Source organism: Gadus macrocephalus, chromosome 20 (genome assembly GCF_031168955.1).
Source record: "Gadus macrocephalus chromosome 20, ASM3116895v1".
NCBI lineage: Eukaryota > Metazoa > Chordata > Actinopteri > Gadiformes > Gadidae > Gadus > Gadus macrocephalus.
In genome coordinates, this window is record NC_082401.1 from 13,627,213 (window position 1) to 13,653,759 (window position 26,547).

General features: G+C 48.1%; 2 long non-coding RNA genes across 3 annotated transcripts; both read left to right on the top strand.

The window, feature by feature from the left end:
* The first annotated feature begins 12,448 nt into the window (after nucleotides 1–12,448).
* On the top strand, nucleotides 12,449–13,890 carry LOC132448388 (uncharacterized). The gene is made up of 3 exons (XR_009523351.1): nucleotides 12,449–12,799; nucleotides 13,060–13,123; nucleotides 13,710–13,890. It is a non-coding gene; the product is annotated as an uncharacterized LOC132448388 (long non-coding RNA).
* A 3,732-nt stretch (nucleotides 13,891–17,622) lies between these two features.
* Nucleotides 17,623–20,096, top strand: LOC132449045 (uncharacterized). 2 transcript variants are annotated; one of them, XR_009523500.1, is made up of 6 exons: nucleotides 17,623–17,764; nucleotides 18,268–18,507; nucleotides 19,098–19,149; nucleotides 19,454–19,537; nucleotides 19,691–19,816; nucleotides 20,026–20,096. It is a non-coding gene; the product is annotated as an uncharacterized LOC132449045 (long non-coding RNA). The 2 variants fall into 2 exon arrangements; XR_009523499.1 differs by having other exon boundaries at nucleotides 20,020–20,085.
* The last annotated feature ends 6,451 nt before the right edge of the window (nucleotides 20,097–26,547 follow it).

The following is a 26,547-nucleotide window of genomic DNA, read 5'->3' on the forward strand; positions in this document are numbered from 1 at the left end:
TCCATTGGGGGAAGGGGAGGGTAGCACCGTCTGTATCTCTCTCGGAATATCTACGAGCTCCGATCAGGGTGAACCGGGCCTTTCCCTTCCTCCCGTGAATGAGTTTGGGTGGAATATCTCCGTAAGGTAACAGGAACATGGCGGCAGTCCAACCTCGCAGCTTCTGGTTTCCAGACAGTGCACAGGCTGCGCCGTCTCTTCTGAAGAGCTCGTGCAGAAAGACGGCGTCCTGTCAGCCACCAGAGGGAGAGAGGGAGGAGGGTCAGCTCTGCCGTCTTGGCTGTGAAGTGAACGGAGGTGAGTCGGGGTGAGGGACAGCGCTTGTAAAGTTAGGAAAAATCTCCACCGTGGCTGTCATACTTTGCACGCTGTGTACTTGTGAGTGTACGTGTTTGTGTCTAGACACAGCGCCGGACTGAGACGTATCAATAGAGGAAGGATTCATACTGTCTGTGTTAGACAATATGAATGTTTTAATCCCGACACGGCCGTCGTCGAAGGACGCGGCGTATCGGAGATCAATGCAACAGGAGGATACCGGATTAGTTTTAATAACAGGAAGAGGAGGAGGTTGAAATGTAACCTTTTCGAGACACTGAAGAGTGAGGGAAGAACTTTCTAGCGGTCTGATATGGATGGCTGTTGGCTCCAACGCATTACAGAGGTTTATATTGTTTGACGTTCCGTCTGTTACCGACACGGTGTATTCCTTCCAGAATGATCCATCCATCAGCCGGGATCTCTCCTCCGGGGCCACTTCTGTGTTCCTGGCCAGGGGGAGAGACGGGGGGTACGGCAGTGGAGGAGATGACTGCCCGTAAAACACATCGACAATCAGAACATGCCAAACGTCTCCTGCACAAGCAAAACACCTTCTTCATCCTCGTCCCCAACCCCCAGACAAAGGCTTCTCCATCTGCCGTGAATAGACATCTTGAGGTGGTTTTGCTCTAAATAAAACATGGCTTTTTTTGTGAGAGGAGATTATACCGAGAAAAGTACTTGTTGACAACATCAATAACCTATTTGTGTCTGCCGCTGTGCTGCAGAAAGCGATACGGCGCGGCGACAAAGTGACGGTGTAAATCACTCATCGCCCCCGCTGCACCGCCAGCCCCCGTGTCAGCCGCGCTGCTGAGATGATGCGACGCAAACACACGGGCAGACGGGACCTGACACCTGGGCCGGTGAGGTCACCTCCCGCCAGCGGCGCCATTACGGACCGAGCATTAGGGAGGAGAGCGGAGCTGCAACACTGCTCTGTACGCCGTCAGCTGTTGTGGGTGATGGAGAGCAACAAGTGATATGGATCACCTCGCCTGTCGGTCTCGACGGACGAGGGGTTAGGGGTTTCACCTCACACCACTGATCCAGTGTGACAGGTCTACCTGCAATGTTAACGCGCCTCCGAGAGACAGACAGACTGGTATATCTGCAATGTTAACGAGCCTCAGACAGACAGACAGACAGACAGACAGACAGACAGACAGACAGACAGACAGACAGACAGACAGACAGACAGACAGACAGACAGACAGACAGGCAGTTCTAGGTGCAATGTTAACCAGCCTCTGAGAGTCAGACAGACAGATATAATGACAGGTCTATCTGCAATGTTAACCAACAGCTGAGAGACAGAAAGACAGACAGACAGAATGACAGGTCTATCTGCAATGTAAACCAGCCTCAGACAGACAGTCAGACAGACAGACACACAGGTCTATCTGCAATGTTAACCAACATCGAGAGGCAGACCGACCAAATGACGGGTCTCTCTGCAATGTTAACCAGCCTCTGAGAGACAGAGGTACAGGCCTACCTGAATTACTTATTGGCGTGTGTTTGTGCGTGGAATGTAAGACAATATGCAGGCGTGCGTGTGTGTGTCGTGTGTCGTGTGTCGTGTTTGTGCGCGTGTGCGTGCACGGTTAAATATAAGTGGTGCAGGCGCTCAGCAAAACTAGTGTTTGTCAGCTAATTAGCGACGGGAGCGAGAGCGACAGAACAGCGGAGGGGGGGGGGGGCGCGCGGCGGGGGGAGCTGTTGGGATTTGATGGAAGCAGTCGAGCATTGTTTCCTCTGACGGGTGTTTGCGCAATTGTGCGCACTTGGCATTCACATGTGTGTGGGTGTGTGTGTGTGTGTGTGTCAGAGTGTGTGTTTGTATGTGTGTGTGTGTGTGTGTGCAGTAAGTCTCTGGGTGGTGTGTGTGCATGTGCGTGTGTGTGCGTGTACATGCGTTTGTGTGTGTGTCTATGTGTGTGCTTGTGTGTGTGTGTGTATGTGTGTCTGTGTGTGTGCGTGTGTTTGCGTGTGTGCGTTTGCGTGTGTGTGTGTGCAGTAAGTCTCTGGGTGGTGTGTGGATATGTGTGTGTGTGTGTGTGTGTGTGTGCGGAGTCTCTGGGTGGTGTGTGTGTGTGTGTATGTGTATGTGTGTGTGTGTGTGTGTTTACCTGTGTGTGCAGTCAGTCTCTCTGTGGTGTGTGTGTGTGTGTGTTTATGTGTGTGTGCGCGGTAAGTCTCCCGTGGTGTGTGTGTTTGTGTGCGTGGCAGGGACTAAGCGTCTGCGTCGTCACCGAGCTAATGAAGCTATCATCTCCGACTGTACACGTGTCACACACAGCCGTCCAGCCCCAGCTGACGGCCGGGAGACATGCAACCAGGCTGTCTCCGAACACAAAGCAGACAGGAAGAGAGCCAGGAGGACCAGAGAGCGTCGTCTCCCCTGTCAGTGCGTCCCCAACTCAGGCCTTCTTCAAATCGCTTCCCGCTGACAAAGCCGATGTGTGGTTACAAATACAAAAGATCTGTGACTAAAAACAACAGTTTTTTCTTTAAAATTTTTTTTATAGCAGCCGTATTTTTCCTGCTTCTTCCTGCTTGTTTTTGCAAAACGGATCCAGTAGTCGCGTGGAGTGTATTTGCATTACCTTATCCTCCCTGAAAAAATGAACATTGCGGCAACTTCTTGACTTTTTCACAGAACGGATGGACCCACAATGCATTTCGAGAGCGCCCCATGCAAAGTCCATGAGCTCCGTCGACGGACGCATGTAGTGTGACTGTAAGGTAACCGTACTAAGGATTGCACCGGTGCACGGCGCTGGTGTTGGGAGGGAGCGAAAAAACCAGGCCCCACCGGACCAGTCGGACTGGTCCACCCACCATGTTAACCAGCATCTGAGAGACAGACAGGTCTACGTGCTGCCTAACCAGGCAGCGCCTGATTACCTGTGTTGGTGTGTTTGTGTGAGGCCCCTCATTCGAAGCATCCTATTAAAGAGAGGCAGCCCTGGGACGGCTAATGCGCAAGCTGCTGCCGTTCTGGTGCAGCCGAAGCGTCACTGTAAATTAAAATGTTCAATCATTTCCTACTCCTGCGTCCTTCTGGTGTTGCCATGACGATTTGAAGGCTAGAAGATGTTGGTGGGGGGGGAGACGAAAAACACCCACACCTCTTCTCCTAAACGTGGAGAAGGAGCTGGATGGTGAGTGAGTCATAACATCATGTCCTCCTGGGGAGGTGGTGGAGGCCAGTGGACCATGGGTTTGTTGGGGTGGGTGATACATATAGATGTTGTCGTATGTGTGTGTTCAGTCTCACATACGATTCAGTTTTATGCCGCGGGAACAGAAAGTGAGGCTTTTATAGTTACATCAAATGCGAGCGTGGTACAAAAACGTTGCACTCTGCGTTTTTTTTTTTGTTGGATTGTCTCTAATTAGTTCCTCAATTTCTGTCACCAGTTTATTTTGGCAGGCGAATAAGAGTTAATTTTAACGCATCATACACACCTCAAAACTCCTGATTTTAATAACAACCATTATTTTGACAAAGCAGCCGCGTGGAGCAGGTAGAGGAGTGAGTGAGGCCCTCACCGCGCTGAGACGGGGGTGGGGCTTCTCATTAAATGCTGAAAACGACGACAGAAACAAACGTTATTTTTCTCACGCATTCGTCTTTCAAAGACGTTCAACATCTGAGTACGTTCTGGGCTTTGCCATATCGTGCTTGACATTTCTCCCATCTCTGCCGCTCTTGGAGTACAGGAAATAGGATTTGGGGATGCTCTCGAGAGACGCACATGGACAGAGACGCGTCGCTCACAGGCGTCTGGTTGCGTCGTACTGTCAGATGCGGCATGCCGCATGCGCTTCACGCACGTTTCCTCACCACCACGGATAGCTTCACGTATTATTATTATCATAATAATAAATAAATGAATAAATATAGATATATAAATCTATAATAAATAAATAAATAAATATATGAATGCGACACGTGGCGGCGGATTGTATTTGCGTGGTCGCATATCCGTTACCAAGGCAACCCACTGGGCCGCATCTGCACGTGGTTTAACTAGTGCCACGCTCCGCGCTAATGAGTTCACCTGTGGCGACTCGTGCTCAGTCATCTCTAACTTACCTGTCTGCTGCTCAGTAGGCAAAACTAAGCAGGTCGGTCTCCCCACTAACCGTCTAACGTCTCCCAGGTACGGAGATGTGTACTTTAGGAGTTTAAGCAGAACTTGGTTGGAGTGTCCCGGTTTTGTGTGACAAATGACAGTTCTTGTAACGAACGCTTTTCGAAGTAAAACGGACCACCACATCTGGACCTGCTGTGAGTAGAACGTTTATTTTCCTACTAGGCTTACTTGATGTTTAATGTTGGTTCTTGATGTAATTGGACATCATTTGTAGTGTTTTTGCGTGGTTATAGGCCATTTATTTATTCAGGTGGTAGGCCTATGTGGTTAAATGTGGATTCAATGTGCTAGTTGTGTGGGCTGATTTAAGACGTCTATAGAGTCTGATGCGTTTGCCAAATCATGTTTTTTATTAAGCCCTTGATCGTTTTATTAGGTGGATTTTTGCCTTTAAAAAACAAAACAAATTAAAAGTTAAAACCCTTAAGAATTTGATATATTTCTTTCAAGTATATTAGTCTAGATGCAGCTAAACTATACACAACTGCCAAAATAAAGTAAAAAAAAATGATTAGTATCAAGTTTTAATGAAGTTTCTACAGGTTAAAGGACTGTCGTTTGGAGAAGATTGGTGCCAATATTTGGGGAAAGGAATGCATGATTAATTCAAATTAAGTTAGCTTGAATCAACTTTGCATCAGTGGTGTGGTTTGAGCACTAAAACGAATCTGCTCGTTCCGTAACTTCACAGGTCAAAGAGGAGAAAGTGATTCTGTGAGTATCAAAACTGAACCATGAAGAAGAAACTGCGAACTGTAAGTCCTTATATTTCCTCTTTATGCTGGGGCATTGTTTTGGCCTCCTCGTTGGCTGAGGTGGAAAGGTGAATGATTTAAATAATGTTTTTTGTTGGTACGTGGGCTAATTACCTGTTTAGTTTGAACATGTGTCAATGCTGTGTTAGAAGGGGTGTAGTATAGGTTCCAAGTGAATTGTGAGAATAGTAACATAGGGTTTCTCAGAGTGCAGCCAAAACATACTCCAAGGTTTTGTCTAGATTTTCTTTCGACATGCTTCGCCACTACTTCCTGAACTTTGCATCACGTCACATGAGTTACCGTACTGACGAGGGTTCAGATTGAGTGATCAGAGATGCATGTTAGGGTTCTGCGCTGTCTGAAGCCTCCAGCTCTGTAGACTTGCCCCCTTCAGGTGAAGGCATGTGTCTAAGAGGTGGTTGTGAAGTCATTTACATGAACTGGGATGTCATTCAAGATGGTGACAGGCTCTCACCTAAAGGAGAAACGCCCGGGGATGAGAGGTGAGGGCTCTTCCTCAACGACTAGAACACCACCTCGGTCCTTCGCTAGAGAACCATGGAGCACCTTTCAACGTTGCCCACCATACATCTTGAAGCCGTAGCTACGGTTTCTCTACCTCCGCAGCTGGAGTAGAGCACAGCTGCAGTCACGAAAAGGGTCCTTGGTGGGATCTTACCGCGATAGGTTCTGATTTAAGAGGACCGAACTTCCAGGACCAGCTGGCCTCCTCCATTACTCTGCAGTTCAGCCTGAGAAAGGCTTGCATCTGAGCCAGTGGGACGTCCGATACCTACCAACTACTGGGATGTCCGATACCTACCAACTACTGGGATGTCTGAAACCTACCAACTACTGGGATGTCTGAAACCTACCAACTACTGGGATGTCTGAAACCTACCAGCTACTGGGATGTCTGAAACCTACCAGCTACTGGGATGTCTGAAACCTACCAGCTACTGGGATGTCTGAAACCTACCAGCTACTGGGATGTCTGAAACCTACCAGCTACTGGGATGTCTGAAACCTACCAGCTACTGGGATGTCTGAAACCTACCAGCTACTGGGATGTCTGAAACCTACCAGCTACTGGGATGTCTGAAACCTACCAGCTACTGGGATGTCTGAAACCTACCAGCTACTGGGATGTCTGAAACCTACCAGCTACTGGGATGTCTGAAACCTACCAGCTACTGGGATGTCTGAAACCTACCAGCTACTGGGATGTCCGATACCTACCATCCCACCACTGGGGTGACCTAATCAGATTACCTTCTCACCACTTCCATCAAATCCCGTCCCTGTTCTCAGGCTCATCAAAGCGGTAGAGTTTGAGTCTGAAGGAAAACAACTGGACTGCCTGTGGCTCTTCAGGTGGGCATGGCGAGGGTTCTACCTTGCCTGGTTGTTCATGTGGTCAGGGTTTTACCTGGCCTGGTTGTTCATGCGGTCAGGGTTCTACCTGGCCTGGTTGTTCATGCGGTCAGGGTTCTGCCTGGCCTGGTTGTTCATGCGGTCAGGGTTCTGCCTGGCTTGGTTGTTCATGCGGTCAGGGTTCTGCCTGGCCTGGTTGTTCATGTGGTCAGGGTTCTGCCTGGCCTGGTTCTTCATGTGGTCAGGGTTCTGCCTGGTTGTTCATGCGGTCAGGGTTCTGCCTGGCCTGGTTGTTCATGCGGTCAGGGTTCTGCCTGGCCTGGTTGTTCATGCGGTCAGGGTTCTGCCTGGCCTGGTTGTTCATGCGGTCAGGGTTCTGCCTGGCCTGGTTGTTCATGTGGTCAGGGTTCTGCCTGGCCTGGTTGTTCATGTGGTCAGGGTTCTACCTGGCCTGGTTCTTCATGTGGTCAGGGTTCTACCTGGCCTGGTTGTTCATGTGGTCAGGGTTCTACCTGGCCTGGTTGTTCATGTGGTCAGGGTTCTACCTGGCCTGGTTGTTCATGTGGTCAGGGTTCTACCTGGCCTGGTTGTTCATGTGGTCAGGGTTCTGCCTGGCCTGGTTGTTCATGTGGTCAGGGTTCTGCCTGGCCTGGTTGTTCATGTGGTCAGGGTTCTACCTGGCCTGGTTGTTCATGTGGTCAGGGTTCTACCTGGCCTGGTTGTTCATGTGGTCAGGGTTCTGCCTGGCCTGGTTGTTCATGTGGTCAGGGTTCTACCTGGTTCGGTTGTTCATGTAGTCGGGGTTCTACCTGACCTGGGGTTCTTCATCCGGGCGTGATCAGGGTGACGAGGTATACCATGTGTGAGCGTGATGACATGGGGATACGCACTTATTATACATCACAACATTTTAGGAAATGGTCCTTCAAGCTTGAAAGACTGCGACGTGGCTGCCCTTTCTAGCCCCGACATGATAGTTGGCTGGCAGGCCCTGTGGATTGTATCTTCTGGACTCCTGTGCTGGGATGCAAGTTTTTCTTGGGCTGAATTGCAATGCATTTGTCGATGCTAGCTGGACCTGGGAGTTGGGTCCCCCTTTGAATCAGAAACCATCTTGGTAACATCCCAACTAGGGTTCTCTTCATGCTGTAACCAAGCTCTTCTTCAGCTGAGGAGGAAAAGAAATCCTCGCTGGGGCTTCAAGATCTATGAAGAGGAATATTGAAATGTGTGCAATGGTTCCCTCCCGTAGGCGCTGTGGTGTATTCTAGTCGCTGAGAAAGAGCCCTCGCATCCTACCCATGGCGTCTCTCCTTGGGGAGTCCCTGTCACAGTCTTGACGGATGTTCCAGGTCATGTAACTGATGCAACAGCCCTTTTGAACACTGTTTCTCCGGAGGGGGGCACGTCTACAGAACAGTAGACTTCAGACAGCACAGTATCCTAACATGCATCTCTGGCCACTCAGACCACACCCGGATCAATATGACAATGCTCATGCGATGTGAAGCGAGGAAGTAGCCAAAAGACAGATTAGTTAGCCTTTTTTGTACACTGGCAAGCATTGTTAATTGGTAGATAATTAGTTAAATGGGGTAACTGAAATGTTTAGTCAAAATATTTTGTACATAAACCAACAGCAACAAACTACCAGATCGCCTCAAGGTAAGTCTGTTGGCAGTATTTTGCAATGAGACGACCACAAGATCTTCATCGTCGTTCAGCTCAAGGTGAGGTGCTGGTTACGTTACTTGGGGATGGTTCGTACTGGAACGTTACGATTCCAGTATGACGGGGCTTGGGGTTTCTGTAGAGGTTGGTAGTTAGTTTTGTGCAGTCTGTGAAGCTCTAATGCTGCAGTACTGTGTGGTGGAGGATAACTGGCAGTACGAACAGGATTGGCAATTGCGTTACGTCATCCACACCTTATTATGGCGTCTGGCAGTACGATCAGGATTGGCAATTGCGTTATGTCATCCACACCTTATTATGGCGTCTGGCAGTACGATCAATATTGGCATTTGCGTAAACCTCATAACTAATGAGCGTACCCAATTAAGGTAATCTGGCAGTGCCCCATTTCTATAGGTAACCATCTGCGATTATTGGTAAATCCTTATGCACTAGAAATTAGGAAGGGCACTCTTAAAATATATATATTTTTAATTATCCCACAAAATACCGCAAACTACTTTGATAACTGCGCTCTACAATCAACGATTTTCTGCACATACATTTATCGGGTCGCGTAAAAGATGGAGACGACGGCATTTACATACTACAGCTTTTTAGTTCTTCAACAACCCAGCAGCTGAATGTGGCTAAGTATCATTTACTATCTAAATTACTATTGATATTGCTAGTGTTCTAAATATCTGGGCTGTGATCTGCTCAATATAGTTTCTGCTAGACTTCAGAAACAAAAGGAAGGGTTAAATGTAAGTGTGCTTATTCACGTATTATCAAATGATATAGCTGTTTAGAAAAGTAAAGTTAATTGTTGCGCAAATGCTACCATAAACCTTTGACTTTTGAATAAATCAAACTAAGCACAAGGCACCTAAGATACGTGGTGACCAAGAACTCTTATATTGATGTTCAGTTCATTATTGGTGAGGCAGTGATGTAAAGCGCGTCGTGGTGTTTTTAAATGGATGAATGTTGTGCTAACAGACGGGGGGGAAACTCCAGGCCTTGCAGTCCTGATCCTGTATGATGCAGAAGATGTCAATCCAACCGCACATGTGAGTGTTTGATATTGAAGCTTTCACATTGATTCCCACAGTATTTACCAATCTTTTATAACATTATGATCTTCTCAGTGATCTCTGCAGCGTGGTCGGTGGGAGGAGATGTGGCCGAGCAGTTGAACCAGGCTCTATCGGTAAGTGGCTTTCGATCAATGTGGATTTTTGCGTTAAAAGGATGAATATTGGATGTTAATGTGCTTGATTATGATGGTTCAGTACCTTGATTTAGTGTTTGGGAGTCCGCTTCCTGAAGACGTCCAACCTGTGTCTAGTTTATTGCTTCTCTTTCTGAAAAATGTACTCATCGCTTTGGTTAAAAGCATCTGCTAAATGCCCTCAATGTAAATGTAGTTGATTAATAAAGCTAATTTTCAGCAGTTTAGAAATGGCACGTCGTCTCCCAAGGTTTAGTTAAATATTGTACAACACAGCTGGTTGGACCTGAGGCTGGGGACCAGAGGGTAACCCCACTACCTGGACCAGTAATGGGGCAGCAGGGTGGACCAGGGTACCATCTCCAAGCCGCTCTGAAACTAATTGTTGAGGCTGATTATTTTTTATTATCTTTCTCAGATTTTCATTCTGACAGTAGTAGTTTATACATTTCTCAACGAGTCAACTTGTAAACTTGAAGTTAGATATTTTTTCCCCAAGGGTGAAAGGTTTGACCTCCCCGGCTTTGTTACCAGATTTTGGACCCAACTACTGCCGTTTCATGTTAGGTCAGGACGCGTTGGTGGAGGAGGAGGGCTGATGGTGGAGAGCCGACGGAGCCATGGTGGACGAGAGCCGACGGAGCCATGGTGGTCGAGAGCCGACGGAGGAGCCATGGTGGACGAGAGCCGATGGAGGAGCCGTGGTGGAGGTCCTGCCTTAAGAATGATGTCGGGGTGAATGCAGCCAGTCTCTAAATTGATTATCACTCTCACTGCTACTGAACGGTTTCTGTTCTAAAATCGGTTACTTCAGCCGTCATCTAATATGGCAGATTTAGAGGAAACCGTCCTTGGCTTAATGGAGCCATCAGTGACGTTTTATTGAGACTCTAACCCCTCAATGTGAAGGCTGGAGTCTACGCTACTGGTACAATAATTCTACAAGTTTTATCGTTTGTTTTAAATATTGAGTTTCAGCTGAGGCAGAAGACTGTTTTAATAATGTTAACAGTCAAATTTCAAATGTGTTCTGTTGAATTCACAGAATGTTCTACCATTCTCCTGCATAACACATTTCCAAGTGTGTGCATGGTTCTTATTTGTTTTTTTTAACTTGTAGTGTCTTCTATTCCTCTACATTTTACACCAAAAGCCAGTACTTTGGTTCAGAATGGTTTAAAAGAGGCTTCCAGAGAATAATCCCACCCACTGCTCAACTACCACCCCTGTTTGTTACAGACCCGATGGCCTTGGCTGATGGAGGAACTGCATCTGGAGGACGACCATGAATCTACCTGCCAACAGGTGGTACTGGTTTGCACTGGTTTGCATGAACTGAACATGGTGGACATGAGGCAAATTCCCTGCTTTTTGCCCCAGACCAGGACTGGGTGATGGAGGGGTGGTGATGGAGCCATGCTGAGGACCTGCTGGTGAAGGACGTCCCTCGTGGGGGGGCAAGGACAGCCGACCCTGAGGTGATTATACCTTACACTGCCACCTCAATGTGAAGGAGTAGGCTGCTAGACTAGCCACTCCACCAGCCCTACATCGGTCTCTTCAGCCATCGTTTTGATCAGAATGATTTTGAGAAAAAAGTCCCTGGGTTAATGGAGCTGTGAGTGAACAGGATTTATTCACTCACAATTTTGCTCTCCATGTGAGGCTGCAGCGCCTGATTTCTCACATTGATTCACACAGTATTTACCCATCTTTTATAACATTATGATCTTCTCAGTGATCTCTGCAGCGTGGTCGGTGGGAGGCGATGTGGCCGAGCTGTTGAACCAGGCTCTATCGGTGTAAGTGCCTTTCGATCAATGTTGATTTTTGTGTTAAAAGGATGTATATTGGATGTTAATGTGCTTGATTATGATGGTTCAGTACCTTGATTTAGTGTTTGGGAGTCCGCTTCCTGAAGACGTCCAACCTATGTCTAGTTTATTGCTTCTCCTTCTGAAAAATGTACTCATCGCTTTGGTTAAAAGCATCTGCTAAATGCCCTCAATGTAAATGTAGTTGATTAATAAAGCTAATTTACAGCAGTTTAGAAATGGCACGTCGTCTCCCAAGGTTTAGTTAAATATTGTACAACACAGCTGGTTGGACCTGAGGCTGGGGACCAGAGGGTAACCCCACTACCTGGACCAGTAATGGGGCAGCAGGGTGGACCAGGGTACCATCTCCAAGCCGCTCTGAAACTAATTGTTGAGGCTGATTATTTTTTATTATCTTTCTCAGATTTTCATTCTGACAGTAGTAGTTTATACATTTCTCAACGAGTCAACTTGTAAACTTGAAGTTAGATATTTTTTCCCCAAGGGTGAAAGGTTTGACCTCCCCGGCTTTGTTACCAGATTTTGGACCCAACTACTGCCGTTTCATGTTAGGTCAGGACGTGTTGGTGGAGGAGGAGGGCTGATGGTGGAGAGCTGACGGAGCCATGGTGGTCGAGAGCCGACGGAGGAGCCATGGTGGACGAGAGCCGATGGAGGAGCCGTGGTGGAGGTCCTGCCTTAAGAATGATGTCGGGGTGAATGCAGCCAGTCTCTAAATTGATTATCACTCTCACTGCTACTGAACGGTTTCTGTTCTAAAATCGGTTACTTCAGCCGTCATCTAATATGGCAGATTTAGAGGAAACCGTCCTTGGCTTAATGGAGCCATCAGTGACGTTTTATTGAGACTCTAACCCCTCAATGTGAAGGCTGGAGTCTACGCTACTGGTACAAGAATTCTACAAGTTTTATCGTTTGTTTTAAATATTGAGTTTCAGCTGAGGCAGAAGACTGTTTTAATAATGTTAACAGTCAAATTTCAAATGTGTTCTGTTGAATTCACAGAATGTTCTACCATTCTCCTGCATAACACATTTCCAAGTGTGTGCATGGTTCTTATTTGTTTTTTTAACTTGTAGTGTCTTCTATTCCTCTACATTTTACACCAAAAGCCAGTACTTTGGTTCAGAATGGTTTAAAAGAGGCTTCCAGAGAATAATCCCACCCACTGCTCAACTACCACCCCTGTTTGTTACAGACCCGATGGCCTTGGCTGATGGAGGAACTGCATCTGGAGGACGACCATGAATCTACCTGCCAACAGGTGGTACTGGTTTGCACTGGTTTGCATGAACTGAACATGGTGGACATGAGGCAAATTCCCTGCTTTTTGCCCCAGACCAGGACTGGGTGATGGAGGGGTGGTGATGGAGCCGTGCTGAGGACCTGCTGGTGAAGGACGTCCCTCGTGGGGGGGCAAGGACAGCCGACCCTGAGGTGATTATACCTTACACTGCCACCTCAATGTGAAGGAGTAGGCTGCTAGACTAGCCACTCCACCAGCGCTACATCGGTCTCTTCAGCCATCGTTTTGATCAGAATGATTTTGAGAAAAAAGTCCCTGGGTTAATGGAGCTGTGAGTGAACAGGATTTATTCACTCACAATTTTGCTCTCCATGTGAGGCTGCAGCGCCTGATTTCTCACATTGATTCACACAGTATTTACCCATCTTTTATAACATTATGATCTTCTCAGTGATCTCTGCAGCGTGGTCGGTGGGAGGCGATGTGGCCGAGCTGTTGAACCAGGCTCTATCGGTGTAAGTGCCTTTCGATCAATGTTGATTTTTGTGTTAAAAGGATGTATATTGGATGTTAATGTGCTTGATTATGATGGTTCAGTACCTTGATTTAGTGTTTGGGAGTCCGCTTCCTGAAGACGTCCAACCTATGTCTAGTTTATTGCTTCTCCTTCTGAAAAATGTACTCATCGCTTTGGTTAAAAGCATCTGCTAAATGCCCTCAATGTAAATGTAGTTGATTAATAAAGCTAATTTACAGCAGTTTAGAAATGGCACGTCGTCTCCCAAGGTTTAGTTAAATATTGTACAACACAGCTGGGTGGACCTGAGGCTGGGGACCATAGGGTAACCCCACTACCTGGACCAGTAATGGGGCAGCAGGGTGGACCAGGGTAACCATCACCAAGCCGCTCTGAAACTATTTGTTGAGGCTGATTATTTTTTATTATCTTTCTCAGATTTTCATTCTGACAGTAGTAGTTTATACATTTCTCAACGAGTCAACTTGTAAACTTTCCCCCTTTACAAATGCAAGGGTGTGCAGGTTTGACCTCCCCGGCATTGTTACTAGATTTTGGACCCAACTACTGCCGTTTGATTTTAGGTCAGGACGCGTTGGTGGAGGAGGAGGGCTGATGGACGAGAGCCGACGGAGCCATGGTGGACGAGAGCCGATGGAGCTATGGTGGGCGAGAGCCGATGGAGCCATGTTGGACGAGAGCCGACGGAGGAGCCATGGTGGACGAGAGCAGACGGAGGAGCCATGGTGGACGAGAGCCGATGGAGGAGCCGTGGTGGAGGTCCTGCCTTAAGAATGATGTCGGGGTGAATGCAGCCAATCTCTAAATTGATTATCACTCTCACTGCTACTGAACGGTTTCTGTTCTAAAATCGGTTACTTCAGCCGTCATCTAATATGGCAGATTTAGAGGAAACCGTCCTTGGCTTAATGGAGCCATCAGTGACGTTTTATTGAGACTCTAACCCCTCAATGTGAAGGCTGGAGTCTACGCTACTGGTACAATAATTCTACAAGTTTTATCGTTTGTTTTAAATATTGAGTTTCAGCTGAGGCAGAAAACTGTTTTAATAATGTTAACAGTCAAATTTCAAATGTGTTCTGTTGAATTCACAGAATGTTCTACCATTCTCCTGCATAACACATTTCCAAGTGTGTGCATGGTTCTTATTTGTTTTTTTTAACTTGTAGTGTCTTCTATTCCTCTACATTTTACACCAAAAGCCAGTACTTTGGTTCAGAATGGTTTAAAAGAGGCTTCCAGAGAATAATCCCACCCACTGCTCAACTACCACCCCTGTTTGTTACAGACCCGATGGCCTTGGCTGATGGAGGAACTGCATCTGGAGGACGACCATGAATCTACCTGCCAACAGGTGGTACTGGTTTGCACTGGTTTGCATGAACTGAACATGGTGGACATGAGGCAAATTCCCTGCTTTTTGCCCCAGACCAGGACTGGGTGATGGAGGGGTGGTGATGGAGCCATGCTGAGGACCTGCTGGTGAAGGACGTCCCTCGTGGGGGGGCAAGGACAGCCGACCCTGAGGTGATTATACCTTACACTGCCACCTCAATGTGAAGGAGTAGGCTGCTAGACTAGCCACTCCACCAGCCCTACATCGGTCTCTTCAGCCATCGTTTTGATCAGAATGATTTTGAGAAAAAAGTCCCTGGGTTAATGGAGCTGTGAGTGAACAGGATTTATTCACTCACAATTTTGCTCTCCATGTGAGGCTGCAGCGCCTGATTTCTCACATTGATTCACACAGTATTTACCCATCTTTTATAACATTATGATCTTCTCAGTGATCTCTGCAGCGTGGTCGGTGGGAGGCGATGTGGCCGAGCTGTTGAACCAGGCTCTATCGGTGTAAGTGCCTTTCGATCAATGTTGATTTTTGTGTTAAAAGGATGTATATTGGATGTTAATGTGCTTGATTATGATGGTTCAGTACCTTGATTTAGTGTTTGGGAGTCCGCTTCCTGAAGACGTCCAACCTATGTCTAGTTTATTGCTTCTCCTTCTGAAAAATGTACTCATCGCTTTGGTTAAAAGCATCTGCTAAATGCCCTCAATGTAAATGTAGTTGATTAATAAAGCTAATTTACAGCAGTTTAGAAATGGCACGTCGTCTCCCAAGGTTTAGTTAAATATTGTACAACACAGCTGGGTGGACCTGAGGCTGGGGACCATAGGGTAACCCCACTACCTGGACCAGTAATGGGGCAGCAGGGTGGACCAGGGTAACCATCACCAAGCCGCTCTGAAACTATTTGTTGAGGCTGATTATTTTTTATTATCTTTCTCAGATTTTCATTCTGACAGTAGTAGTTTATACATTTCTCAACGAGTCAACTTGTAAACTTTCCCCCTTTACAAATGCAAGGGTGTGCAGGTTTGACCTCCCCGGCATTGTTACTAGATTTTGGACCCAACTACTGCCGTTTGATTTTAGGTCAGGACGCGTTGGTGGAGGAGGAGGGCTGATGGACGAGAGCCGACGGAGCCATGGTGGACGAGAGCCGATGGAGCTATGGTGGGCGAGAGCCGATGGAGCCATGTTGGACGAGAGCCGACGGAGGAGCCATGGTGGACGAGAGCAGACGGAGGAGCCATGGTGGACGAGAGCCGATGGAGGAGCCGTGGTGGAGGTCCTGCCTTAAGAATGATGTCGGGGTGAATGCAGCCAATCTCTAAATTGATTATCACTCTCACTGCTACTGAACGGTTTCTGTTCTAAAATCGGTTACTTCAGCCGTCATCTAATATGGCAGATTTAGAGAAAACCGTCCTTGGCTTAATGGAGCCATCAGTGAAGAAGTTTTATTGAGACTCTAACCCCTCAATGTGAAGGCTAGAGTCTACGCTACTGGTACAAGAATTCTACAAGTTTTATCGTTTGTTTTAAATATTGAGTTTCAGCTGAGGCAGAAGACTGTTTTAATCATGTTAACAGTCAAATTGCAAATGTGTGCTGTTGAATTCACAGAATGTTCTACCATTCTCCTGCATAACAAATTTTCAAGTGTGCATGGTTCTTATTTTTTTTTTTAACTTGCAGTGTCTTCTATTCCTCTACATTTTACACCAAAAGCCAGTACTTTGATTCAGAATGGTTTAAAAGAGGCGTCCAGAGAATAATCCCACCAACTGCTCAACTACCACCCCTGTTTGTTACAGACCCGATGGTCTTGGCTGATGGAGGAACTGCATCTGGAGGACGACCATGAATCTACCTGCCAACAGGTGGTACTGGTTTGCACTGGTTTGCATGAACTGAACATGGTGGACATGAGGCAAATTCCCTGCTTTTTGCTCCAGACCAGGACTCTGTGAGGGGTGGTGATGGAGCCGTGCTGAGGACCCGCTGGTGAAGGACGTCCCTCGTGGGGGGGCAAGGACAGCCGACCCTGAGGTGATTATACCTTACACTGCCACCTCAATGTGAAGGAGTAGGCTGCTAGACTAGCCACTCCACCAGCCCTACATCGGTCTCTTCAGCCATCGTTTTGAGCAGAATGATTTTGAGAAAAAAGTCGCTGGGTTTAGGGAGCTGTGAGTGAACAGGATTTATTCACTCACAATTTTGCTCTCCATGTGAGGCTGCAGCGTCTGATTTCTCACATTGATTCCCACAGTATTTACCCATCTTTTATAACATTATGATCTTCTCAGTGATCTCTGCAGCGTGGTCGGTGGGAGTAGATGTGGCCGAGCTGTTGAACCAGGCTCTATCGGTGTAAGTGGCTTTCGATCAATGTTGATTTTTGTGTTAAAAGGATGTATATTGGATGTTCATGTGCTTGATTATGATGGTTCAGTACCAGAGGGTAACCCCACTACCTGGACCAGTAATGGGGCAGCAGGGTGGACCAGGGTAACCATCACCAAGCCGCTCTGAAACTAATTGCAGAGGTTGACTATTTTTTATTATCTTTCTCAGATTTTCTTTCTGACAGTAGTAGTTTATACATTTCTCAACGAGTAAACTTGAGGAAGTTAGATATTTTTCCCCTTTACAAATGCAAGGGTGTGCAGGTTTGACCTCCCCGGCTTCGTTACCAGATTTTGGACCCAACTACTGCCGTTTGATGTTAGGTCAGGACGCGTTGGTGGAGGAGGAGGGCTGATGGAGGAGAGCCGACGGAGCCATGTTGGACGAGAGCCGACAGAGCCATGGTGGACGAGAGCCGACGGCGTCATGGTGGACGAGAGCCGACGGCGCCATGGTGGACGAGAGCCGACGGCGCCATGGTGGACGAGAGCCGACGGAGGAGCCGTGGTGGACGAGAGCCGATGGAGGAGCCGTGGTGGAGGTCCTGCCTTAAGAATGATGTCGGGGTGAATGCAGCCAGTCTCTAGTTTGATTATCACTCGCTGCTACTGAACGGTTTCTGTTCTAAAATCGGTTACTTCAGCCGTCATCTAATATGGCTGATTTTGGACCCAACTACTGCCGTTTGATGTTAGGTCAGGACGCGTTGGTGGAGGAGGAGGACTGATTGAGGAGAGCCGACGGAGCCATGGTGGACGAGAGCCGACGGAGCCATGGTGGACGAGAGCCGACGGCGCCATGGTGGACGAGAGCCGACGGAGCCATGGTGGACGGAGGCCCTGCCTTAAGAATGATGTCGGGGTGAATGCAGCCAGTCTCTAGATTGATTATCATTCTCACTGCTACTGAACGGTTTCTGTTCTAAAATCGGTTACTTCAGCCGTCATCTAATATGGCAGATTTAGAGAAAACCGTCCTTGGCTTAATGGAGCCATTGGTGAAGTTTTATTGAGACTCTAACCCCTCAATGTGAAGGCTAGAGTCTACGCTACTGGTACAAGAATTCTACAAGTTTTATCGTTTGTTTTAAATATTGAGTTTCAGCTGAGGCAGAAGACTGTTTGAATAATGTTAACAGTCAAATTTCAAATGTGTGCTGTTGAATTCACAGAATGTTCTACCATTCTCCTGCATTACACATTTTCAAGTGTGTGCATGGTTCTTATTTATTTTTTTAACTTGCAGTGTCTTCTATTCCTCTACATTTTACACCAAAAGCCAGTACTTTGGTTCAGAATGGTTTAAAAGAGGCGTCCAAAGAATAATCCCACCAACTGCTCAACTACCACCCCTGTTTGTTACAGACCCGATGCCCTTGGCTGATGGAGGAACTGCATCTGGAGGACGACCATGAATCTACCTGCCAACAGGTGGTACTGGTTTGCACTGGTTTGCATGAACTGAACATGGTGGACATGAGGCAAATTCCCTGCTTTTTGCTCCAGACCAGGACTCTGTGATGGAGGGGTGGTGATGGAGCCGTGCTGAGGACCTGCTGGTGAAGGACGTCCCTCGGTGGGGGGGCAAGGACAGCCGACCCTGAGGTGATTATACCTTACACTGCCACCTCAATGTGAAGGAGTAGGCTGCTAGACTAGCCACTCCACCAGCCCTACATCGGTCTCTTCAGCCATCGTTTTGATCAGAATGATTTTGAGAAAAAAGTCGCTGGGTTAATGTAGCTGTGAGTGAACAGGATTTATTCACTCACAATTTTGCTCTCCATGTGAGGCTGCAGCGTCTGATTTCTCACATGAGTTCTGAAAGTTGTTATTCTGTAATGGGGAAGTATTATGCCACCAGGTGAGAGTGTGATTAGCCTAACAAGCGGTTTTGAAAATCTGCCCCATATGACATCACTAGTGGGCGTGTCCACCTAGATCTGTGCTGTACAGATCATTCTACCAGCCTACCCAGTGGACCGAAATAAACGTTGCTCATCTATCCAGCACAGATCTATGTGTACACGCCCAGTAGTGATGTAATATGTGTCAGATTTTGGAAACGGCTTGTAAGGCTAATCACACTCACACCTGGTGGTATAATGTCCCCTTTTAAAATGAAGAAAAACTGTCTACTGAGGTGTGAGAATGTTTTTTTTTTTCATATCCTGATTGTATCGCTGACCCACCAGGATCCGCTCGGATCTACGATCGCTACGATGCGACTGCAGAGGTCTCTGGAAGGTAAAGGACAGCTGTGGGTCATCATTGTGTTCAGTCATGTGACCATCAGAACTAAGTGATTCAATTATTTATGGAACTGAACAGCATTTTCATCAACTAGAATATTTCAGTGTTCTGACTTAAAAGATTACAAACTATAGCTGCTTTGCATTTGCTTTAGTTTCTATGCAAGTTGGAAAGAATAAAACAAATCATATTCAATGCCCTCATTAACACTCCTGCCAGGGCTTTGGTTTAAACTGGGCGTCACAAGAATACCCCCCCCCCCCCCCCAATTGCTCAACTACCACCACTGTTTACACAGACCAGGAGTCCTTGCCTGAGGAGAGCTGATGGAGGAGCCGTGCACCTGGAGAACCATGAGTCTGCCTGCCAACAAGTAGTACTGGTATGTTTGCATGAATTAAACATGACTTGTACTGGGAAACAACAGTTTACTACCAGACATTATAGCAAACTACCACTGATGTCGGACCATCAAACTACCACTTTGATTGTGCCCAGACATTGAGGCCAAACGGCCCCGTTTGTCCCCAAACAGGAAGGCGGGGCATAGGGAGGTGATGGAGGACCTGCCTGGTGAAGGACGTCAGGGTGGGGCGAGTGACACCCGACTCCAAGGGGATATCCACTGAGGAGAGAGCTGAAGGAGCCATGCATCTGGAAGGTGAGTCTGTTGCTGATTGAACTCTAAACGGGGTAGGATGGGGTGTTGGGCTCTCCATCAAATGGTGCTGGGTTCCACCCCTGAGTTCTCAGACTACATGGCATGGCGCACTTCTGAATTCACCAAGACTCGTTGGCTCGGACGGTCTGCCAGATAACTGAATCGTTGTGTCCTTTTGTATTCATATCATCCGTCTTTGTAAGGTGCAGTTGAAATGCTGTGTCCAGTCTGGGACACACACCTGAGCTGCATCAAACCTGTATCTCTGACCAGCTGGAGTCCCTTAGGTCAGTAGCCCACTGCTGAAGATGACATGGATATCGTGTTCATTGACTACAGGTGTAATAACCTTTTGATAATGTGACACTATCTAGACAGTCAACTGAACAATATGCTGTTTTCCTCTGTCCACATTTCAGTGATCAACAACCGCCACTCATCGCTGGCCTGTGGATTCATCTCCTTCACTCACACAACGTGACCTTGGCCTGTGGATTCATCTCCTCCGCACTCACACAACAGGACTTTGGCCTGTGGATTCATCTCCTCCACACTCACGCAACGTGACCTTCTCACCATCTGTTGCACGTTTGGATGCACCTAGCGTGTTCCATCGAGGGTTCCTTCCTCCCCACAGTGGGAGGGTTCCTTGTCCTTCAAGGCGTCGGGTTCAGTGTTAGGGACAGAGTTAGGGACAGATGGCTGCGCTTGATTCACGATATACGCTTTGTGATCAAAATGGGTTCGGACATTGGACAAAACGCTTCCCAAAATGTTTCAATGTGCAAACGATTTTATAAAATGTATACTCATGGTGTTTATATAAAATCGTATAACAAATTCTACCTGGTTGTGTGGCTTTTTCTGCATGTTGTGGATTATGTGATGTTTAATACTGACCATAATGAGTTAACCTATACACATCTACCCTACCCTCGACCTCTACCCTCCCCTTGACCCCCCCCTCTACCCTCACCTTGACCCCCCCCCCTCTACCCTCACCTTGACCCCCCCCCCCTCTACCCTCACCTTGACCCCCCCCTCTACCCTCACCTTGACCCCCCCTCTACCCTCACCTTGACCCCCCCCCCCTCTACCCTCACCTTGAACCCCCCCTCTACCCTCACCTTGACCCCCCCCCCTCTACCCTCACCTTGACCCCCCCTCTACCCTCACCTTGACCCCCCCCTCTACCCTCACCTCGACCCCCCCCCCTCCCCTACCCTCACCTTGACCCCCCCTACCCTCCCCTTGACCCCCCCCCTACCCTCACCTTGACCCCCCCCCTACCCTCACCTTGACCCCCCCTCTACCCTCACCTCGACCCCCCCCTCCCCTACCCTCACCTCGACCCCCCCCCTCCCCTACCCTCACCTTGACCCCCCCCTACCCTCACCTTGACCCCCCCCTACCCTCACCTTGACCCCCCCCCTCTACCCTCACCTTGACCCCCCCCTTTACCCTCACCTTGACCCCCCCCTCTACCCTCACCTTGACCCCCCCCTTTACCCTCACCTTGCCCCCCCCCTCTACCCTCACCTTGACCCCCCCTCTAACCTCACCTTGACCCCCCCTACCCTCACCTTGACCCCCCCTCTACCCTCACCTTGACCCCCCCTCTACCCTCACCTTGACCCCCCCCTCTACCCTCACCTTGACCCCCCCCTCTACCCTCACCTTGACCCCCCCCCTCTACCCTCACCTTGACCCCCCCCCTCTACCCTCACCTTGACCCCCCCCTCTACCCTCACCTTGACCCCCCCCTCTACCCTCACCTTGACCCCCCCTCTACCCTCACCTTGACCCCCCCCCTCTACCCTCACCTTGACCCCCCCCTACCCTCACCTTGACCCCCCCCCTCTACCCTCACCTTGACCCCCCGCCCCCTCTACCCTCACCTTGACCCCCCGCCCCCTCTACCCTCACCTTGACCCTACCCTCACCTTGATCCCCCCCCTCTTCCCTCACCTTGACCCCCGCCCTCTACCCTCACCTTGCCCCCCCCCTCTACCCTCACCTTGACCCCCCCCTCTACCCTCACCTTGACCCCCCCCCCCTCTACCCTCACCTTGACCCCCCCTCCTCTACCCTCACCTTGACCCCCCCCTCTACCCTCACCTTGACCCCCCCCCCCTCTACCCTCACCTTGACCCCCCCCCCCTCACCTTGACCCCCCCCCCTCTTCCCTCACCTTGACCCCCGCCCTCTACCCTCACCTTGACCCCCCCCTCTACCCTCACCTTGACCCCCCCCCCTCTACCCTCACCTTGACCCCCCCTCCTCTACCCTCACCTTGACCCCCCCTCCTCTACCCTCACCTTGACCCCCCCTCCTCTACCCTCACCTTGACCCCTCTACCCTCACCTTGACCCCCCCCCCTCTACCCTCACCTTGAACCCCCCCCCTCTACCCTCACCTTGAACCCCCCCCCCTCTACCCTGATTAACCCCCCCCCCTCTACCCTCACCTTGAACCCCCCCCCTCTACCCTCACCTTGAACCCCCCCCCCCTCTACCCTGATTAACCCCCCCACCCTAAGACCCCCCACCTTCACTTCCATTATAAAATGCAGGGTTTTTTCTAAACAAGGGAACAGGGGCGCTGCGCCCCGATACTCCCGGCGTGCGCCATCCTACCGAAATGCAGACTGAACCTGTCAGACTTGGATCTGTACTTACATGCTGCTGTACAACATACACTATTTCTCAAAACGATCTTTTCTCCGTGAAAATATCCCAACACCACCACCTGACAATGTGTCTGATCCTCAAATAACTTATAATTACTCCAAAAATATTCCGATCCGAATTGGAGTTTCCCAGACCGAGTCGACATGCTAACGTTAAAGTTATTAGCAGCTAGCTAGCTAGCTACTATGTATTTGAATGGGGTTTTGGTCTAGGCGCTAAGATGCTAAGCAAGTATACAAGACCATTCCAGTTCTCTCTGCACAAAGCTACGGGTTACCAGGGAACCCGTAGCAGGGAACTAAATGGCAGCTGCACGGCCGAATTAGCCCAATAAAAGTGTAGTAACCCAGAGAACCAGCTACAACATAGTTTTCATCCAAACGAGCCGTCTTTAGCGAACGGTGAATTGCATTGGCTTCTACGAGCAGTCGGCTTTCAGCCGCGAGCTTAGGGACCGTCTGCAAAGTGCAAAACTGAATTGCATTGGCTTCTACGAGCAGTCGGCTTTCAGCCGCGAGCTTAGGGACCGTCTGCAAAGTGCAAAACTGAAAACGACAACAATAGTAACATTTCTATAGCGTCGCCATTATTGACTCTAGAGCCCCAAAACTTGTTCCATAGAGGCATGGCACAGGAGGTCTACCATGACTAACGCTACCCTGAACCACCTCCTCAGGATCAGTATTGAGGGGCCTGCAATTGATCAATTTGATTTTGACAAGGCAGTGAGCCGTTGGGGCAGTCTCAGGAACAGACGGCTGCTGTTGTGATTTGTCCTACTTAATAAAAGTTTAGCCAATATTTTTGAAATTTGTCGTGTTTATTTACAGGGTAAAGTTGTACAAGTCTACCAAAAGTTGATAGTATTTTAGTTTTTCAGGATGACCACAAGAGCTAGAATTTCTCTCTAAGATAGCCTCAGAATGTACCATTTAATCATTATTTTTTCAAAGGCTTCGCGCCGTGGAAGGGGGAGACCCCCCTTCCACACCATCCCCCGCCTCGGTCGCGTTGCTCCCTCGGCTTTGCGCAGGGGTCTGCTCCCTGCTACTTTTTTTTTCTAGAAAAAACCCTGAAATGTATTGTAAAAATAGAATATGAAAATAAGGAATATTAAAAAAAACACTTGTACGTGCGATTCCAAGGTAATAAGACCATTTTAAAGTCGAATGGAGTCTTAGGTGAACAATTGTAGGAGATAGGTCCCAACATTTGTGGAGAATATTAAAAAAACAAAGCCTATGAATAACAATGGGTGAGCGCTGCATGTAGCACTCGACTATATTTGCCCACCACAAATGTAATTGCCCCGCCATCTGAGCAGTCCGGATCCAGGCCTGCAACCCCGGCTCCCTGACCAGGTCCCAGCATCTCCCTTCTGTTTGCAATCTTCAAATGAGGTCGCTGGAGCCTGCGTGCCGTGTTCATCCCATGTCTCAGCCTATCAGAGGCGTGTACAGTCCCAATGCGTTAGTCTCACATGTCAAGCAGATCAGTTATGCATACTGGCTGCTTGTTGATATCTGTTGGTACACGGTTCAGATGGTTTATTAAAGTCACTGAATAATTGTTTATAACACTTTAGGATGTACGGTTGATTCCCTCGGAGAGGAACCACGGCAAACGCAAGGAGTTACTTAATAAGGGATCCTCCTCGCTAAGAAAAGAGATGCATTTAGTCATAAATGGAGGATCTGTTGTATTTGTCTCCTGTCTTGTTGAACGCAGTCTTCCCTGGAGGATCTCTGGCAGACGTAGAAGATCACTCTACGTCTGCCGGCCTACATATCCTGATGCAGGGATGGCATTTATGCACACCTATGCCTCTGAACTGAAGTTCAGTGCGAATAATAAAGTTAAGACGTCTCGTAAATATACCTCTGATCAGTGATTGAGTAGGTTGAATGTTTAAAACCCAAGAGGGCGGAAACAATCGTTTTTCTGGCTGTTGATATACTAAAACGATTCACAAGTGGATATTAAATAACACACTTTAGTAATCCCAGCGGGAGACATGAAAGAAAACGGTTCAGCTATCAGCCAAAACAACATTCAACGTTTATCAGTGGGTATGTAGATTCATGAGTTTGTAATGATCCACAAAGTACGACTGTTTCAGAGCACACCGCTTAAAAATGACCAAACAATGGGGAGCGTTGACAGCTGAGGGATCCCCCGGTAGCGAGAGAACTCTTACTGCGTATTGCACCATTTCAACAGCGTTTGTGTTATGGAGTCTTCAGCCTCTCAGACCAGTAGCGCACTGTCCCTGGGTAGAGCACCAGGCCTACCCCAGCAGTGAGCAGACAGCCATGTACTCCTTACAAACACAGAGGGTTTATTGTATGTGTATGTGTTTTTAATATCATTATTTAGACCTGTTCCTAGCATCAACACGTTGCATATCTGTGTCTGAGACAAGAGCACACACTAAGGCTAAGATCACAGCTGGGTGAGAGGGTGTTGAATTCTCTGATAACTGCGTGTCCTCTGTCTCTATCGGTGTGGTTGCGTCCTGTGGGGTTAGGAGTTGGGGGTGAATATCTCAACACACACAAACGGGCACAGACACACACATGCCTATGCCATCCTACAGCATGGGTGTTGGAAGCACAACAACCAACACTTCCTGTGTTCTTGTCGGCCTACACTGACACAAATTTTTGTTTATACTGTGATTCGCTCTCCAATACGCTGCCTGAAATGAGCTCTCCCTTAAAGGCCCACTATGCAACTTTTTTAGCCAAAATTACATTAAGTATGCAGGTTGAGAGTTATGCTGATGGTTCTGCATCCATTTCTGGGTCGATTGGTGGGTGTGTCATTTACCCATGTCGCCTCTCCAGTGAAAAAGCGCATCTGCAACTTGCTCTGTTCGGACCGACACAATCCGGATGTGACGCAGCGGAAGTATCCTCGAAAATGTAGTCAGATTGTAGTTTCAAAAATGCTTTACGGCACAGACACACACCCAAACATGGCACCGGCTAGATATAAACAGCCAGTTGCGAGGCAATTGTTGCATTCATCATGGATCAATCGACTGATAAGGGACCCAAGAGGCGACCGTCGGTGGAACAAAAGAAGAATGGACCAGAAAAGAGATCAGACACGAGTGAAAGGGGAACTATGCAACTTTTTTGGCTTGATTTACCTTAATATAACAGGCTAAGAGTCATTGCGATGGTTCTATTATACATTTCTGTTCGATTGTTCGTTGTTTCGACTCACCCTTGCGCATCTTGGCGGAGAAAAGGAATATGTTTCTGCCGGCAACCCGCCGCCCACTCTCGCGGGAGTCTCGGGTCTCGCGAAGTAACGAATTGCTTTACGGCACAGACCCCCAAACACGGAACCGGCTCGATATAAACACAAGTCACTAAGGGACTGTTATATTCATCATAGATCAGCCGACTAAAAAGAGACAGAGAAACCCAATGTCGGAGGAACAGAAGAAGAGAAAAGGGAGACCGGCAGAGGCCAGACACAAGTAAACGTTGGGCAAGCTGTTCAGGAATAGCGTGAACTGAAAGAAAAAGAAGACTGCAAATCAGACGCCGACTCGGCCGTGTTGCTTTTGAAATTGAAAGTACCCTTGGGTGGCCTTTGTCTTCGTGGTATTCTTGATGTTGATAGTCTCTGTACAAATGTGTTTGCTCAACCATTTTGTTGTGAGCCCTGTAAAATTTGTTTTCTCGACCGTTTTGTTGTGAGCCCTGTATGTTTCTAGCTTGCTTGGTTGCAACCATATAAACACCTTTGTTTCCATGGGTGTTTTGCTGTTCGTCTGTCTCGTCCCCCAGATACAGACTGAATACCCGAATCCAGGTTCTTGTTTATTTAGATTATTATGTTGGCCAAACCTCTTACACTGATTGTTCTGTTCAACCTAAGATAAAACAATTATAATCTAGGATATAAATTCTCCCCGTCAACTATAAAAAAGGATGGATTTATGTTTATTGCAATACAAATACACCCTTTTAAAAATGTATAACCTTGCCTACACTTTATGAACATCTACTTCGGACATGGCTCCAC